At 37.3% G+C, this 10,000-nt stretch overlaps 1 protein-coding gene across 1 annotated transcript in view; it reads left to right on the forward strand.

The window, feature by feature from the left end:
• The window catches only part of LOC135208015 (hemicentin-1-like), a gene marked incomplete in the record, with an annotated part of 582,686 nt that overhangs the window by 363,009 nt on the left and 209,677 nt on the right, over window positions 1-10,000 (forward strand).

Here is a 10,000-nt window from a genome sequence, read left to right on the forward strand (position 1 = left end):
AGACAGACAGACAAACAAGAGAGGCAAACACAAAGAGACACACAGAGGTAGAGTAAGAAAAAATGGATTGTTTTGGACATAAACAGACAAAATTAAGATTGAGATAGAAACCTGATGATCATCGTCTACCTATGATGTGTGTGTGTGTGTGTGTGAAGAGAAGAGAGAGAGAGGAGAGAGGAGATGAGGGGAGAACACGAGAGAGAGAGAGGAGATCAATTAAATTATTCGCGAGGGCAACGTTGCCGCCAAAGGAACAAGGGATAACTTCATTTTTTCAACGCTGAAGGTCTTTTATGCCCTCAACAAGGAACCAATTTCGGGACAGCGTGGACCGCTTGTTAACATCAACAGAGGTTCTTGACTTATCACGTGAAAATACAAATGCAAGAGACCCCCTCCCTCCCCACCTTCGCCCTCACCCCCCCACGCATTCTCTCTCTGTCTCTCTGTCTCTCTGTCTGTCTCTCTCTCTCTCCTCTCCTAAACAAATCTGTACACACACACACACACACACACACACACACACACACATATATATATATATATATATACATATATATATATATATATATATAATATAGTATAATATATATATATATATATATATATATATATATATATATATAGTATATAATACACATTTAATCACACACACACACACATATCATATAATATATCATATATATATATATATATATATATATATATATATATATATATATATATATAAAGCACACACACTTATGTAGTACGTATATCAAACATGCATTCATTCAAACAAACATACATATATACACAGTGTGTATACATGGTTACTAAATACTTAGAATACGTGCATAAATTGTGGCCACAATTTATGACTGCCACGTGCCCAGAGGAGAGAGAGAGAGAGAGAGAGAGAGAGAGAGAGAGAGAGAGGGAGAGAGAGAGAGAGAAAAGGTATAATCGTAAACGTTATATTATATTTACCCAGTGGCACCAGCCCCCATCCACTATTGGGGGGGGGTATATCAAGTGGCACCCGGATGCCACAGTGGCGTTTGTGATGAGAGCGAAAAAAAAAAGAAGCGAAACAAAAAAGAAGCGAAATGGAATACTAGGCAGCTTGTTTTCGACTCTATCATTTTCCCTCGTGTTCCCACTGTTCCCTAACAAAAGATTCTAAAAAAATTATAAAAATTTAAAATCTCTGTTATTTCACATATCAACTTTTTTTTTCTTTTTTAAGAGCTTATCTTCGACGCTTTCCAAAAAGCTTTTTTCTCTTTTATTTTTTTTTATTTTTCCCGTTTTTTTCTTTTTTTTCTTTTTTTTTTTTTTTGTCTGGATAATCTGGTTTATCTACGCTGGCGTTGCGTTTCAACTTGCAAAAACTCGGCTTCTATCCACTGTGGGCGCGGGGTTTTGGGCGCTCGTGCGCGCCCGTGTGTCTGAAATCATTTGGGGGCGGTTGTTGGCGTGGGAAAAATTGTTGGATTTACACCTACTTGATTCCATAATTAATTGTAATAACATTCATTAATTCATAATAGTAATGATAATATTATTTCTTTAATTCGTAATGATAACAATTGAATTAATTCTAATGATAACAAGTTTGATAATAGAAAAATAGATTCTTAACAATAGTATTATCGATAAGCATAATATAATGATAGTTTCTTATTATTATTATTATTATTATTATTATTATTATTATTATTATTATTACCTTATATTATTATATATTTAATTCTTGGCTTTCAACTAAGAATTGTACTATCCACTTGAGAGAGAGAGAGAGGAGAGAGAGAGAGAGACGGAGAGATGAGAGAGTGCGTAGTTATTATTATTACTTATTATTATTATTATTATTATTATTTTATTATTATTGTTATTATTATTATTATTATATTATTATTATTATTATTATTATTATTATTGATTATATTTATTATTTAATTTCTTATTGGCTTCAAACTAAGATTGTACAATCCACTTGAGAGAGAGAGAGACGAGAGAGAGAGAGAGAGAGAGAGAGAGAATCGATGAGAGAGACCGAGAGGAGAGACGAGAGAGAGAGAGGGAGGTGCGTAGTTTATTATTATTATTATTATTATTATTATTATTTAATTCTTGGCTTCAACTAAGATTGTACAATCCACTTGAGAGAGAGAGAGAGAGAGAGAGAGAGAGAGAGAGAGAGAGAGGAGGAGAGAGAGAGCGTAGTAGTTATTCTTAGTTATTATTATCATTATATATTATTTAATTCTTGACTTCAACTAAGATTGTACTATCCACTTGAGAGAGAGAGGGAGAGAGAGAGAGAGAGAGACTGCGTAATTATTATTATTATTATTCAATTCTTGGCTTCAATTAAGATTGTACTATCCACTTGAGAGAGAGAGAGAGAGAGAGAATGTGCGTGTGTGTGTGTGTGTCCATTTAAGTAAGGTAAAGATATCCTCATATTCGACTGAGCTATCAACTGTCACAAACAGACGGACAAACAAACAAACAAATCTCGGTACATAAAGTTGAAACCTTCAGTCAACGAAGATTTCAACCCCATCTCCATATAATCAAGAGAGAGAGAGAGAGAGAAGAGAGAGAGAGAGAGAGAGAGAGAGAGAGAGAGGAGAGAGGCTTTAATGAGACATTCGTAAATATTTACGTTCCATGAATAGGCCGTCAACGAGTCCCACTCGAGGGGCCTGTCAAGGGGCGTTGACGTTTCGAGATTTGGCAAACTTAATGACTCGAACCATTTTTGGTGGACTCTGGTTGCTGCTGCTGCCCTCGAAGGAGGGGGGTTTTGGGGGGGGGGGGGGGGGGGGCGTCGTGGTTATCTGGTTGATTGGGAAGTCTTCCGGTGTTGGCTTGTATAGATGAGTGTGTGTATACAGATACATACATACACACACACACACACACATACATATATATATATATATATATATATATATATATATATATATATATATATATATATATATATATATTATATATATAGATGAGTAAGTGTATACATACCTTTTTTTTTTTTGCCTTTTAATAGGTGTTTCCTACCCCCAGAACAATACCAATACCAGCATGAACAACAGAGTAGTTTATATAGGCTTACTCTCCGAGTAAGAGAAAATAATTATTATAAAAGAGAGAGAGAGTTTTAAAACATCAGAAAACGACGTAAAAGCTTCCGTGTTATTCAGAGACACGAGAATAATCGTGCCGTCTCTCTCTCTCTCTCTCTCTCTCTCTCTCTCTCTCTCTCTCTCTCTGCTCAGGAATTCGAAAGCGCCATTAAGGGATCACGAAGATGCCGGTTCCAGCGGCAAGTTCCAGATTCCCTGGAAGAGTTGTGGAAGACTGGAATACCTCGCTGGTCTTTTTGTTGCTGTTTAGCAAAACTACATGTGAAACAACAACAGTTTAGCGATGGTAGTTGTATATCAACATTAAAAACACGTTCCAGATTCCCTGGAAGATTTCTGGAACACTGGAATACTTCGCTGCTCTTTTTGTTGTTGTTTAGTAAAACTGCATTTAAAACAGCAACAAAAGTTTAGTGATGGTAGCTGTATATAAACATTAAAAAACACGTTCCAGATTCCTTGGAAGAGTTCTGGAACACTTGAATACCTCGCTGGTCTTTTTGTTGTTCTTTAACAAAACTGCATTTGAAACAACAACAGTTTAGCGATGGTAGTTGTATATAAACATTAAAAAAACTTTCCAGATTCCCTGGACGATTTCTGGAACACTGGAATACCTTGCTGCTCTTTTTGCTGTTGTTTAGTAAAACTGCATTTGAAACAACAACAGTTTAGCTATGGTAGTTGTAAGTAAATATTAAAAAGACGTTCCAGATTCCCTGGAAGAGTTCTGGAAGAATGGAATACCTCGCTGCTCTTTTTGTTGCTGTTTAACAAAACTGCATTTGAAGCAGCAACAACAGTTTAGTGATGGTAGCTGTAATAAATATTAAAAACACGTTCCAGATTCCCTGGAAGTGTTCTGGAAAACTGGAGTACCTCGCTGCTCTTTTTGTTGTTGTTTAGTAAAACTACATTTGAAACAACAACAGTTTAGCGATGTTTGTTGTATATTAACATTAAAAACACGTTCCAGATTCCCTGGAAGACCTCTGGAACACTGGAATACCTCGCTGATACCTTCTGTTGTTGTCCAAAAAAAAATGCATTTGAAACAACAACAGTTTTAGCGATGGAAGATGTATATAAATATTAAAAATAAGTTCCTGCTTCCCTGGAAGAGTTCTGGAAAACTGGAATATCTCGTTTGTTTTGTTGTCGTTCAACAACTGCAATTGAGACAATAGCAATTTGCCGACGGAGGCGTTAAAAAGGCAACATTAAACGTAAGGTCCAGGTTCCGTGAAAGAGTTCTGGAAAACTGGAATACCTCGCTGCTCTTTTTGTTACTGCCAAGCAAAAGTGCATTTGAAACAACGACGCCAACGGTTTAGCGATAGCAGTTGTATGTAAACATTGAAAACACGTTTCAGATTCCAGGCAAAAGTTCTGGAAAACTGGAATATCTAGATGCTTCCATTCGGTGTTGTTCAGCAACAACTGAAATTGAAACAACATTAAACACAAGTTCCAAATTCGTGGAAGAGTTCTGGAAACTGGAATTGGAAAACTGGAATGTCTAGCTACTTTCTTCCTTTGTTGGTCAGCAACAACTGAAAATGTAACAACATTAAAAGGAAGTATTTGAGCGGTATGAACTAAACTAAAGGATTTTTTCCAGGAACTATTACAAAAACTTCACGAGTGATACAGGACCATATTATCTTGATCAGCTGATCATCGCAAGGTTCCACCCACCGTGATGTGATTGGCGGTGAATCACTCCAACATCTCGGTTCTGGCTGAGACCGAGAATGCCCCAGGCTCTCAGGCTAAGCTTTTCAAAGACTGGAAAGAGACTGCATAATGAGGTAAAAAAAAGAACGCTTATTGAACGTGCGAGATAACGGCGAAGGTAAGAGATAGTGAAGAGGGTTCCCATGAATATTAAAAAAAAAAAAAGGTAATCTTATTCATGGGGTGGGATATTCGTTTCTTGTGTGTCCTTTCTGGCTGCGCTCCGAATGCAGGAGATGAAGTTCATTAAACCAAATGGTTCAGGGTTTCTGTTTACAGCTCTCTCTCTCTCTCTCTCTCTCTCTCTCTCTCTCTCTCTCTCTCTCTCTCTCTCTCCTTAGAGAAGCTAAGATTGGTTGGGGAGTCCCTAGTTTTATCTGGTGATAAATAGAAAATGTGTAATAAATCAGTGAGAATATTTGAATTATATACTTCTATATATATATATATATATATATAATATATATATATATATATATATATATATAGAGAGAGAGAGAGAGAGAGAGAGAGAGAGAGAGAGAGAGAGTCTGAGGTACGTAAGCTCTCCTATTTGTGTATGTGTATGTGTTGTGTCCCTGTCTGTGTTTTGAGTATTCTCAAGTGCATTCTACACATGCATGGCCGCATTATTTCCATGTATCCCAAATACTACTTCATAAATAAAAAGAATTAATACCATAATTATTCTTTACTGCAAAATCAATCAAATAACCGAACGGCCTAATACCAGACACTGCATGATCAAACTCCGGGGAAAAAAATAAACAAGAAATAAAAGATAAAATCAAACGTAATAAAAAAAAAAAGTAAGTTCAAACAGATCCTATACCTTTACAGCCATTCCCAAGTCGACCTCAAAACAGACACTCGTATTTCGTCTCTTGGTGGATCGTGTGTTTGTGGGATATTGGTCCATAAAATATAGATTCCAGTTTTCCAGTTTTATCGTGGATCTTGTTTACATTATCTATGGACCCTGGAACATGGAACGTTTGGGGTTCATGGAAGGCTTTATTTATAATTCGTTTCCCAGGAAGGTAGGATTTTCAACTGTAGAGTATTGTTCCTATTTCATTTATATATTTCCCATAGTACTTTCCAAGATGACTTATTTGCAGTTCATTTGTACTTTCTAGGAAGGTAGGACTTTTAACTGTTGAGTATTTTTTATAATTTATTTATATTTCCTATAGTACTCTCTAAGATGGAGGGTATTTTAAGTGAAGAGTATATTTCATAATTTATTTACATTTACTTAATACGTTCCAGGAAAGGTAGCAACTCCGTAATTTTCTTAATCTATTCGTAATTCCTTTAGTACTTTCCAGAAAGATAGGATTTTTAACTGTATAGTATTTTACGCAATTTATGTATAATTCCTTTATCACTTTCCAGAAAGGAAGGTTTATATTTGAACTGTAGATTTTTTCGTAATTTCTTTAAATATCCATATACATTGACCGCATATATTTTTTTTTTATTTCTTTAAATTTCCCCGAGTACTTTTCAGGAAGGAAGGCATGAATTTTGACTGTAGAGTAATCTTATTTATTTATTTATGTATAATTCTTTATCGTTATTTTTCAGGATGGAAGAAATATGAACTACAGAGTATTTTTCGTATATTTTTTTTATACAATTCCTTTAGTACTTTCTAGGGAGTAGGGTACTTTAATTGTAGAATCTATTTTGTAATTTACTTTGGTACACTCCGTGTTTTATTTCGTTAATGTAAAAGTATATCATTAAGTAACAAGCGAAAAATAAACATGAGAAGTATGATCAGGAAATTGTGGAATCAATAAATAAACAAAGTAACTAGTTTGTTGTCTCTGCAAAAATGAAAACAAGTATTTGAGCACCAGCTAAAGAAAGGAAGAAAATATTGAGCCCCACGTATGAGTGTATACGTATGACGCTCGGATATTAAATGCTTTTGTGTTTTTGTGAACGAGAGAGAGAGAGAGAGAGAGAGAGAGAGAGAGAGAGAGAGAGCCACCACTCGAAGGTTAATTGTCTTTTGAGGTATATATGAATGTGTTATTCCATGGAACATAGTGTAAAACAGAGAGAGAGAGAGAGAGAAGAGAGAGAGAGAGAGAGAGAGAGATAGCTCACCACTCGAAGGTTAATTGTCTTTTGAGGTATACATGAATGTGTTTTTTCCATGGAATATAGTGTAAAATACACACACACACACACACACACACACGCATACAGTTTACAATAGACTTAACTATTCAGATTCATAATTGAATGTGATCATTTAACCGTAGAGAGAGAGAAGAGAGAGAGAGAGAGAGAGAGAGAGTTTAGAATATGGTTAACTATTCAAATTTATAATTGAATGTGATCTTCCACCTGAGAGAGAGAGAGAGAGAGAGAGAGAACGTCAAAATCAATTGCCCATTAAAGACCACAATGACGAACAACTTCGTGTATGGGACAGGTTTATTATCCAATACACGACCACTTCCTCCCACAATCATTAAAATCGTTGGATAAACACTTCTCTCTTCTCGATTACCCTGTCCCATTTGTATTGTATTCGCCAGTTTAAGGTCTTCCTCCTCCTCCTCCTCCTCCTCCTCCACTCCTCCTCCTCCTCCTCCTCATACCCTCAGCAGCAGCAGCAGCAGCTGACTGCAGCAGGCGTCTAGCAGGAACAGCTGCCTGCTGCTTGCTGCTGTTTTGTCTTCTGCTGCGAGGCAGCCTGCCCGGATAATTTGCGCTCCGAGCCCAAGACGTAGCAGATGATACAGCCAGTGGTGCGGGGGTGGGGGGGAGTGGTATATATATATATATACACTCAGCCGAATTGCTTAATTTGCGATATTTACCCTCGCCAGATTAGTTTCGCCTCCTCGATCTCGCCTCCACTTTTGCTCTCTTTCTGGCTTTTCCTCGACGTTTTTTTCTTTTTATTGCTTGTTTCTTGTGATAGACTTGTGAGGAAGACTTTTCAAGGATTTTACTATACTTTTTTTTTCTCTCGTTTTCTCGTTCTGTATTTTTCTCTTTAATTTATTTTTTCATTATTTTTTTATTTTCTTCATTCTCGAAATAATGTGGTTTGCGAGGAGGGAGTTTCAAAAAGTTTGTTAGGCCTTCTTCTTTTGTTTCCTGTTTGTCCTCTTCTTTTTTTTCTCAAATTTTCTTCTTTTTTTCCTTATTTATTTATTGATTGATTGATTTATTTAATTTCTTTTCTGCTTCCTTCTTGAAGTAACGGGCTAGTGACGAAGGACCTTCAAGATATTCGTTGAGCTTAAGGTTCTTTCTCTTTGTTTGTTTGTTTGTTTGTTTGGATGGTTTTTTAGTGATGGAGGGGGGGGGGAGAGCCACTCTGAGTGATGTTTTATTAAACTTTATTTTCCGTTTCCCCTTTTTTATTATCATTATTTTTTTTTTACCCTGCTCCGAGATTTGCTGGCTGGATCACAATAGCATTCTTAGCAGCAGGTTGGATCACAGCAGACATAACAGCAGCTGTTCTTCCGGGACGCCTGCTGCAGGAAGCTGCTGCTGAGGGTAGTTGGGGAGGAGGAGGAGGAGGAGGACTAGGTGAAAAAGGTGGAAGAAGTGGGAAGGGAGGAGGAAGAGGAGGAGGAAATGGAGGAAGAAGAACAGAGGAGAAGATGGATGAGGAGGAGGAGGAGGAGAAGGAGGAGTAGAGGGAGGAGGAGCAGATGTAGGAAGAGTAGGTCGACGAGGAGGAGCAGATGTAGGAAGAGTAGGTCGACGAGGAGGAGCAGGAGTAGGATGAGTAGGGGAGGAGCAGGAGCAGGAGGAAGAAGAAAATGAGTAAGGGGAGGAGGAGGAGGAAGAAGAAGAAGAAAATGAGTAGGGGGAGGAGGAGGAGGAGGAGAAGGAGGAGGAGGAAGAAGAAGAAAATGAGTAGGGGGAGGAGGAGGAGCAGAAACAGAAGGAGGAGGAGGTGAGGATAAGCAGTGTAGGAGGTGGAGGAGGTAGAAGCAGTGGGAGGAGGAGGTGGAGGAGGAGATGGAGGAAGGAAGGCGAAGAATTGGGGCAAGAACTTAACGTTGCTGAGAGAGAGAGAGAGAGAGAGAGAGAGAGAGAGAGAGAGTTTGATATCACAATGTTTTTTGCCAAAGATATCAGCGTGGCTGGAATTTTGCAAAAGAAAATAAAAAAAAATCACAAAACATTTTCAGGCGTTATTGCCTTAATGGACCAATTTCAGCAATCATATTCGGCTTTGCTTTCGAAAACTTTTTTTTTGGGGGGAGGGGGTGGGGCGATTGACATTTCTCACGCTGGCATAGAAAACTTCGCAGCAAAAAAAAAAACTAATAAACAAAACCAAATTTTTTTTTTCGGAACCATTCAAACAATGTTGCCAGCTTTTGTTCCATTTTCACTCGAGAAATAAAAGTTTACAACGTCGCTGAAAAACAGGAGGAAAGGTTGTGGAATTATCATTAGTTATTTCCAAACAATTAGAAATTGTTTGGACATGATAACTCTCAGCTTGACCTCAACACCCCCCCCCCCCCCACCCTTACCACCGCCCCCCCCCCCCACCCCCACCCCCAACAACACACACAGCTAGATTTTAGACATACGCTTTTACTAGTGATATATATAACAAGGTGATTACAAAGTCTTCTGTGCAATTAGGGTCAAGGCTTACTTTTCAGAAATTACACACGCACACACACACAAACACAAACAAACAAAGGGACTCTACACAGATGCTTCTAGCAGTGATTACAAAACTTCCTCTGGGCCATCGGAGTCAAGGACTTCAGAAAAGAAGAAGAAGAAGAAGAAGAAGAAGAAAAAGGAGAAGAAAGAATATGATTTCTTTTTTTAGAAAATTTCCTATTTTCACGCAACGAGAAATCAAGCTAAAAAAAATTTTTATATGTTTTTTTTTAATATTCAAGAATCCGTTTTAAATGTTTTTTTTTAAACAGCAATAAACTCCACTTTTAAACATGCCTTCGTCCAGCCCGGTGTCATCTTTCTCATCACTCGCCTTTATATATAAGCATTCGTCCTAATGTGTTATCTTCAGTTAAGACCTTTATCACAACTTCTTTGATATCCGAGAATCGTCTTCATAAGTTCTTTCGATATATATATATATATATATATAT

The sequence above is a fragment of the Macrobrachium nipponense genome, chromosome 11 (genome assembly GCF_015104395.2).
Source record: "Macrobrachium nipponense isolate FS-2020 chromosome 11, ASM1510439v2, whole genome shotgun sequence".
Classification (NCBI taxonomy): domain Eukaryota; kingdom Metazoa; phylum Arthropoda; class Malacostraca; order Decapoda; family Palaemonidae; genus Macrobrachium; species Macrobrachium nipponense.